The sequence below is a fragment of the Phalangium opilio genome, unplaced genomic scaffold (assembly GCF_054372755.1).
Source record: "Phalangium opilio isolate 3A_F unplaced genomic scaffold, DU_Popi_V2 ptg000217l_1, whole genome shotgun sequence".
Classification (NCBI taxonomy): domain Eukaryota; kingdom Metazoa; phylum Arthropoda; class Arachnida; order Opiliones; family Phalangiidae; genus Phalangium; species Phalangium opilio.
In genome coordinates, this window is record NW_028324218.1 from 6,332,714 (window position 1) to 6,342,677 (window position 9,964).

Below are 9,964 nucleotides of genomic sequence, written 5' to 3' on the forward strand. Positions count from 1 at the left end.
CACTAAATAATGATACCGATAACATACCCTACCAGCTAAGGATTAACATTTTATTCAATTACCTGTATAAAGAAAAGGCCAACCCTTATATCCCAAAATCACTTGACCCTAAGTTAAAGGTAGAAACGTGTAAACATTTCCCGCAGCATCTACTGAAAACTGACCTCTGTATCGAGTACAAAAAGGTATGTTCTGTACAACTTTGGTTGTCCATAATAATTGCCTTCTAAAGTAGCTTTTAGAAAAACCAGTAAGATTGTAAACACTGACAAGAAACGCTGTAATATACCGAGATATTCTAGAGTTTTCTTGATCCAGAGACTCGAGTTTTTGGATAGGTTCAAACCTTTTGATATAAACGTAACCTCTAGTGTTACGGTGGTGAATTGGGCTTTGAATTGAGATAGCTAATAAGCTTTCAGGGCTTACAAAAGGCCATGATATATCCTGAACAGGCAAAGGATTTTGTGGTTATTTCAGTTAAGAACAGACTTTATATTCAATTACTTTGTGTTATGGGGTTTATTTATAAGGTAAATAAATAAGTATTAATTATAAATGGTTAGATTTCGATATTAATAACAACAGATTAAGGTACTTGACTAAGAATAACTAATTATGATTGACCTTTTAGTGCAAGACAGTAGAAAACTATCAGATCTAGCTGGCTTCTAATTCTTTCAAACAATATAAAGTAAGTATAATTGAAGATGCTAATTTAAAGAGAACATTTGATTAATGTGATTATCAAACTAAATTAGACATGATTAAAAACGAAATTAGATATTATTCAAATGGCAATTAGTCAAGATTAACCAACGCAATTATACACTATTAAAAACGCAAATAGACATGATTAAAAAACGCAATTAAATATGATTAAAAATGGCAATTAGGCATAATTAAAAAAGGGCAATTAGACATGATTAAAAAAGGCAATTAGGCATAATTAAAAAGGCAATTAGACATGATTAAAAAAGGGCAATTAGACATAATTTAAAAAGGCAATTAGACATGATTAAAAAAGGGCAATTAGACATAATTAAAAAGGCAATTAGACATGATTAACCAACGCAATTAAACACTATTAAAAACGCAAATAGACATGATTAAAAAACGCAATTAAATATGATTGAAAATGGCAATTAGGCATAATTAAAAAAGGCAATTAGACATGATTAAAAAAGGTAATTAGGCATAATTAAAAAGGCAATTAGACATGATTAAAAAAGGGCAATTAGACATAATTTAAAAAGGCAATTAGACATGATTAAAAAAGGGCAATTAGACATAATTGAAAAAGGCAATTAGACATGATTAACCAACGCAATTAAACATGATTAAAAACGCAATTAGTAATGATTGACAAACGCAGATAGACCTTATTAAAAAACGCAGATAGACCTTATTAAAAAAACGCAATTAAATATGATTAAAAAGGCAATTAAATATGATTAAAAAGGCAATTAGACATAATTAAAAGAAGTTAATTGGACACGATTAACCAACGCAATTAAACATAATTAAAAACGCAATTAGACATGATTAACAAACTCAGTTAGAAACCGTGATATAAAATATTATCTATCATTATTCGCGACTAAGAATTACTTTTCAAAAGTCATCGATATTTTAAAAAATTCCCTATAATAGAAAATATAAGCGAACGTATTTTACTGGTGAAATTTTTGGCAGAGATTAAGTTGATAGAGAATTTGAATAGGGGGTAATTAATCAATACGGAAAAAAGGAAGAGCTCTATGACACCGGAAGTGAGAAAGTCATCTACTTCCTATACCGGTATCTCCAGAATCCTTTTTAGAATTTTACGTTTAGAAAACTGGAGGAAAATTTGCATATTTGCTGGAAGTTGAATCCGGTTTAACCGTCTCTGAATGCACGCTTCTATCTAGGAGGATAATGGGAGCAAATAATCTTGGTGATGGTTGTGCCCAGCATGATGTTTTACTTAACTTCTTTAGTCAACCAATCAGCGCCCTCTTCTTTCAGACAATAGTTCGGCTTTAGAGGTATTAGGGTAATGTGGTAGAGTAAACCGTCTATCACCTTGGCAATTTCGTTTCAGCCGCGTCGGTAACTCGGTACGTTCATTTCCATGTTCAGACGTGAGAGCAGACGACTTAAAACGAGTCGCGTTTATAATTTTATATTTGATCTTTGAACCAAGACTTTTGAATACTAAAATAGCTACTTATCCAAAATGACAACTACCTCCAAGAATCCTAAAACTATTCATATACCGTCTGCTAAAGCGCGCAGCTCACTCGATAATGCGTCAGTAAGTCATGATCGAGTGGGCTATGGCTAAAGAAAAGGCACTAACGAGGTGGCACCATCTTGATGCACTTCCCGACAAAATTGAAAATTTTCAAACTATAAAACCACGAATCTTTTACGTAGTCGTTGACACGTGTCTAATTAAGCTAGCAAAGCGACTACACCGAGGACTACACCTACGTGAACATAAGACTTTAGTCTGAATGCACCTTAAGCTTAACATCTCATTACTGTCTTACTTTCTGTTAGTTCTATACGCTCTTATTAACACTAGAGTTTCTAACTAATTCCTGGAAATACTCCAAGTGACTTTAATGCAAGAATAGTAAATTTTTCGTAAATATCTTATGACGGCATAAGTGAACAGTGAAACCCAATATGTTCAAAGGACACATTGTAAACAAGAATATATTTCTAAACCCAATTATCTACGCGTTCTTATATGACATACTTGAGATCAAAAAGTAACAAAACAGAACCCATTCTTTGTTTCATAAAATGCGAACCGCAATAAGATGCATGCGCGAGACAAGATAAATTGAATGGACAAGGCTTAGCGAGAACAAAGTGAAACACAGTTTCGTTTGTGGTTTCCACAACAAAATCGCTGAATCTCACTCTTGATCCAGTAAAAGCGAAGTATTATTCAATGTCTTCATTGTTTATTGCCCCAGGCTCTATATTGACTCGAGTCACGGCGTCTTACCTTTTTGAATAATGAGACTTGGAACTACAAAGCCATGAGCCTTAAAAAATAAACCACCAGCATCTTACAAATGATAAATAACTAGGCAAATATATTTGGGGGATATTTTTAGTATCCTGAATTCCTTCGACCCATTTCTGCAGACTTCAGGGACTGTCCCATTGTGTGTTAAGTCGTTGTGTTAAGTTTTCACTTCGATAAAGGTCTGTTTTGGGATAATTAAGGTCGTTATGTTCATCCCTGTTTTGCAAGCTATCGTTTGAGTATAATGAAGCTGTATGTTGGAGATAATGAACCTAAGGGTCAAAGGTTAACTATTTCTTTTATTACCTATGTATTTTGTCTGCAAAGTGGTATATTTAATGTTCTTTTAGTGTTTTTGCATGATTAGGAATCCATAATATAATTTTACAGTAAAAACATGAAAGATCATATAGGTCAAAGTTCAAATAACGATGATGCAAGAACGACACTTGACCTTCCCTTCAAGGTACTCATCTTAAAGCTTTTAATGCCAGGATTACTAATAAAGTTATTAAAATATCTTAAGTATAACCCTTCTTTTGAAAACATCTTAAGACATAAAAAGACGAACAGTGTATAGTCTTATTAGTTTTTCATTTATTTTCCGAAGACGATCTTTAGGGGTAGAAGGGTATGGTCCAGTTAAAGATAGATTTGGACAAGCTATGCCATCAGCTTTGAGTTCGCGGCGTCACGGTATAGCGGCCGGACGGTCGAGTGGCCTGTACTTGTACTAGTATTCTCTTCTAAAATGGCTCTATTAGAAGGGTCAATAAGATTTTTGTTTGTCCACCAGGGGGTGGGGTTTATCTATTGAAGAGAGACCAGAGAAGTTAGTTGTCGTTGCCGGCTGACGTCTTTACAACGCCGCTGGTGGGGGTGAAAACACTGGCAGTTCTTTGCCTTTAACCGTGTTTTGGGTGTAATAGAAAATAGTATAGGGTGCCATTACTTCATATCTCAGCAGCTGGTCACTCCCGGACTCAAGAAGAATAACCCGAGCAGGTGGTGATGCTAAATTTTAGATTAGTTTTGATATTCTGAATCCATTTTTACTGATTCTTTATCATCAGAAGGTTGATAAGGGACTAAAAGTATCGAGGTAACCAAATTCTTCACTTGGCGAAAGTGAATATTCTTGATAACACACCAATAGTCGGCCCTCTGGTAGCGGTTTCTGAATTTTCCCTCCAAAACGTGAGAGGCTCACGGCGGTAGACGGCCGAACTAGACTCAAGCACCCGCGTCCGTGTTCCGCGGCTTTAGGTTGAGGGGAAGGTGGTAGGAAATATTTTGGGAACTCGACCAATTTTTTTCTCTCTAGTGTAGGCGCGATGGAAGCGGCATAAAATCCTCAGATTTGTTCACTAGTGCCAGGATCTATTACCAATGCAAGAGCACTTTACTTCTAGTCCCTTATCTTACTTCTGATAACATCGTAAACGAGAACCAATCAGAGGGAAAGAAAACTTCTCCGTTAATGAATATGAGTACTTGTTAATGTCCTACCCCTCTTTAGAAAGCAAGACTAGAGACAAGACTACTTATTGCGATGCTACTACATAAAGACGGTAATTATTTTGAAAATAACGATGTTCAAATTCTCTAACTTAAGGGTGTTTTCACCCTCGATGGTACATACGTACGGGTACCATGCGGGTACTTGCCTCTTAAAAATTGGGAAAAGGTTTTCACTTGACCTTTATTGCAAGCTCTAATATACCAAATTACGTAAAAGACCTCATTTACCGAATTAGGTCTGCGCCTAGTTGCGGTGGGGTGATTATTGCATGTTTTTGGTTTATAATATGGTTTGGGGTGGGAAGCATATTGATAATTAGCCTAATTGGGAAAGATTAAATTAGGAAAAATTGGTGTACAGGATGTTGGCGACGTGGCCAAGTTTTGTAGCCATATAAATTGACTCAACTCAAAGAACACAATCGTTGTAATAAAATAACAAATTTAACGTGCCCCAATAAATTGGTCAAAAATAGACAAAATTACACAATGATTCATTTAGAAGAAAACATTTTTCTAATACTTAAAGAATATGGAGCAACGATTCATAAATTTCATCTAATTCCTCAAAATTGAGAAATTTTCTTCAAACTTGTTCAATAAAAAAAAATTCGTTCAAAATTCCTTCAAAATTTATGAAAAATTGACCAAACGTGAAAATTTCATCAAAATTCATCAACACTGGACAAAAACGAAAACAATTCCTTCACATCTAAACAAAACGGGGTGAATTTCCTTTAAAATAATTGGGCAAAATAAATAAATTTTTCTAGAGTTACCAAAGCGAGTTTTGTTCCGAAGTCATGCAGTTTGTGCAAAATGTTAAATTGCAAAATTCTGACTATGGCTGCGTTCAGTAACGCTCAACGGAGGCTCCGTTGAATGCGCATTCGCCACTGAACGATTTTCGGAACTTCCGGTTTGACGTCACGATTGTAAGCGAAGAGGCATCGAAGTCATCGGCTGTAAGAGCCGATTACTTCGTTGAGCAACGCATTTGTGACGTAGCAGCAATGGAGGAAACTTATCTCTCTGAACGATTTCGAGAAGTTAATTTGATGGATAATTTCGGAACTATTTATAAAATCGGTGTAGCAGCGACTGAATGCGAATGAATAGTGTCTGTTAATTATTTTATGAAATTTTTTCGATTATATCTGTGAAGCTTTAAAAGTTATTGGGTTTTAAAGCTTAAGCCTTGGCTAAGTTACAGGTCAGAGTTTGCTCTTATTTCGGCTAACAGGTCCTCGCATATCCATTTTTATGAACTGTAAGCAGACTATACAGCGCAAAGTTTGCAAAAAACCGTTCAGTAGCCTATTATGTCACATGACATCACGTTGATCAACGGAGCTCAACGCGTTTGGTCTCCGTTGAGCGTTACTGAACGCACCCTATGTTACGGTTTTGTAACAGCTCTAACGCGTTTCTGAAACCCTTGGTTTTTAAGCTAATTCAAAATGATTACTGACCGTAAAAAACTATTCTAAATTCCTAAAAGTTACGTTTTATTTTAGCTTCCCAATATCTTTCTATCCAAACAGGAATGCATACATCTAATGGGAATCATTGCGTACCCAGCCATTTTCACTCAACGTATCTAGGGCAGGCTTTATGGGAGGAGCTAGCTAGACTAATCATGTATGACGAATTTTACAAATAATCTATCTCCCTGCCTTTTGCACCTTGGGCTCGAGCGCCTAGAAACTCGCGTTGCTACCAAATAACCAATGAAATCATAGTTAGAAAGATTCGAGGTAATTAAAGCGACGCGCTGTCAAAGGCTTAGTACAGACTAAATAGGATTAAATGGAAGTCCTGCAAAATTAACCGAGCGTAGTCAATTCTCACGTCACAGGACAATGCAGTTAGAATGTCGCCTTCAGAATACACCCTTTCGACGAGTCTAAGAGGGAAAGGCGCGGGGGTAAAACTCTGCCTTCCATCTCGCTTTTTAACGCCTGCGCTGTAGGCGTTTTGGATCTGAGAGTGCGCAAACACGGCACTGGAGCAACCCCCTTGTATCTCCCGATACTAAGGGTTGCCTACCCCCTTTTCCCGTCGAAAGGGTGTATTATGAGACGTGACGCGAAAGTAAGTTCTCAAGCCCGTCCCACAAAACTCGCATAGATATTAACATCAGACGCAATTATACCTATTAGCTGTATGTATTCCTCATCCAAACAAAACAATTTTGTCTGTTCACTTGGCTTTTCCACTATATCGAGCAAGAAAGGGGGGCGTGAAGACTTGGGTTTTCGTTTTTTTGTTGTTTTTTCCTTTTCTCTCCGCCCACGCAACTCGTCTTTTTGAAAAGGCCGAAGAGAAGAAAACCCGAGCGATTTCCGGCTGCCGTAATTTGCGAAAAATAAACGCCAGCGCGGTCCGGTCAAAGAAAGGACCGTTATTGATCCAATTATAAAACCTAGGGTTTCCTTTTCTCCAGCTTCGTCTCTCTCACCCCCTTTCTCTCTCTCGCACCTAAATCATTCTTTTCTTTGAATGAGATGCGGGATGACTAGGAGTAATGATACTAAATTGGAGTAGAAATTTAAGTTGGGCTGTGTGTGATACGAGTGTTGTTAGGATTAGGAATGGGAATCATTGTACTGGGCGTTGATGAGTCAATACATAAGTTCATAAGATATGTTCCCACCATAAGTTTGTTAATATCTGGTCATGACAAACTGGAGCTTGTACTTCTGAAGTGAGTGAGTGAGTGAGGTAGGTCATAGATTCGAGGAGGTAAAGCGAGGGAGGCCTGATGAGGCGCTGCTGTCAAAGGCTTAGGTCAGACTAAATAGGACCAGAAGTGAGATGAGACTAGAAGTGAAGGGCTCTAGCATTGGTAGTAGATCCTGGCACTAGTGAACAAATTTGAGGATTTTATGCCGCTTCCCACGCGCCTACACTACAGAGAAAAAAATTGGTCGAGTTCCAAAAACATTTCCTACCCCCTTCCCCTCAACCTAAAGCCGCGGAACACATACGCGGGTGCTTGAATCTAGTTCGGCCGTCTACCACCGCGAGCGTCTCACGTTTTGGAGGTAAAATTCAGAAACCGCTTCTAGAGGGCCAACAGTTGGTGTGTTATCAATAATATTCACTTTCGCCGAGTGAAGAATTTGGTTAGCTCAGTACTTCTAGTCTCATCTCACTTCTGATAGGACCTAGATGGAAGTCCTGCAAAATTAACCAAGTCCGAGTGTAGTCAATTCTCGCTTGTCGTTCTCGAACTAGATCTCAAAGTCTCTAGCATTACGAAGTATATGTATTGTTATACTTGCATATCTAATAAACTTACGCTAAAAGAAATGCTTTATAGGCATTGACAATGAAAATATTCCGAAAGCTCAATATTTTAGCATACAGATGGGGTTGAAAATTTTTTCCCATGAAAAAATATTTACTATCTGCCTCTATTTTTTTCTTTTTTAACAAAATGTTTTCCCCTCGTTCAGTTCCCATTGCTCTCTCATTGGCTCTGGTCAAAATTACGACGCCCCTTTTAGGTATAGTGGAAACTTTTTTCCGGCAGACAAGAATCGAAAATTCCGCATAGCGCGCTGCAATCGCCGCAATAGAAAAGCTCATCACCAACGCCGGCCGAGCTGCATGCCTTTTAAAGTCTTCTAATGTAAACTTCACTGGGAGGTTGTAATAAGCTTCCGTTATAAACTGACATATCAATAAACGTAAAAATTTCCACTCCAAAACAAACAATATGAGGTCTCCATTTCGGCAAAAGTCAGATGTAACTTCTAGTAGCAATGTCAGGTTAAATTGACGCGTATCGGGTATACCGGAAAAGCTTAATCCAGCAGACACATTGAAGGCGCGAAGAATCAAAGGGTAATCATTTTCTAGCACGCCATACCAAATTAGGACCCGCTAGCTTTTTGAGACTCAAAGAGAAGGTGATGATGAGAGCAAGAAAAGAAAAGAGCTGCAGATGTAGAAAAATAAATATAGAAAAGAACCAAAAAGAAAATCAATCAAATCAGCCAATAAACCATTTGAAGAACCAAAGCCGTTCTCTCTACAAACAAGAATTTCTTCTTTTCTTTCTTTTTTATGGCATATCAAAAATGTCTCCTGATAACGATGCGTAGTTTTTGGCTAACCTTAGCTAGTCTCCTAACTGCGTAGTACCAGAAGTATATAATACTTCTTCTCTTCGAAAGAAGTGTACTTGTACAAAGCGGGGTAATTCGTACTTGTAGCATGATTCTTCCGCTTGACATTTATTATAGCAAGGTTGCTAAACCGAATCATGCATGCACATACGCCATCTAAATAGTTCCCTCATCATTACCATATCTATTAGTGCTGCTTAACTATTTGCCAAGGCGCATACATAAGCTTGTGAGTTTTTGTCCCGCCACGTCAAGACAATCAAGGTTTGTGCCTACTTGATTGCTGAATGGGGGTTTAGTAAATACCAAACAGTTATAGAATTCACCCTAGCTCGGTGCGATGTGATACCCATCTGAAGTTTGATGAGCAGGAGAGCAAATTAACAAAAAGGGTAATTCCCTCGCCCGGGAAGAATCACGTTATACATAAGAGGATACGGAGTGTCATCCTTCTTCAATTATCCCCTTCTACTCAAAATAAATTGCAGAAACTAATGATAATTTGAAGGTTTACAGTAATTTGAAAGAAAGTTGCATCATTATACAACCCTGTAATGAACATCCATAGCTAATTTTACGTTGCACTCTCCATAATTCGGTTCACCTCTCACCGAATTATCAACAGAAACAAACTAAAAGTTATTAAAACCAGGGATAGATTTAATTTTAGAAATAGGAATGGAGAACGGTTAGTATTTACTTCAGTCCGACTCATAGCCCAGTATAGAGCCCCTCCCTCCAACACGTAACGAAATTATCTTATTGGCTCACTTAAACTACGTTTTGATAACGTTGCAGACGGGGACGGCGAAAAATACGTAATTCCTTTTTACCTCTGTCGCTATGACCCGTCTCTTCTTTCATAACCCCCCGTCCCGTGGAAGGGGGTCCGGGACTTTGACGAGCGCCCAGATTACTCTGTTCTCCATTCCTACTTCTAAAATTAAATCTATCCCTGACCAAACCATCAAAGTATTTCTTATAGCTTCGGGTTCAATTCATCGACTTACTTTTCTAAAGACATTTTGTTCTCACTAAGACTTTTTACAAAGATGTGGGAATGGATCCAAGTTAAGGGATTCCAAAGCGTAAGCGAATTTCATTGCAAACCAATCTAAATTTACGCCATAATCAAATTAAATTCTGCGCAATCTTACCTTCGCAATCAGAGTAAATCCTGGTTGCAACTTGAAAAACGTTAAAGACTTAGTCACGTGGCCATTTGAAAAGAAAGAGGGGCCTCTTTGTTCTATATATTGTGTTTGACAATCGCAGGAGA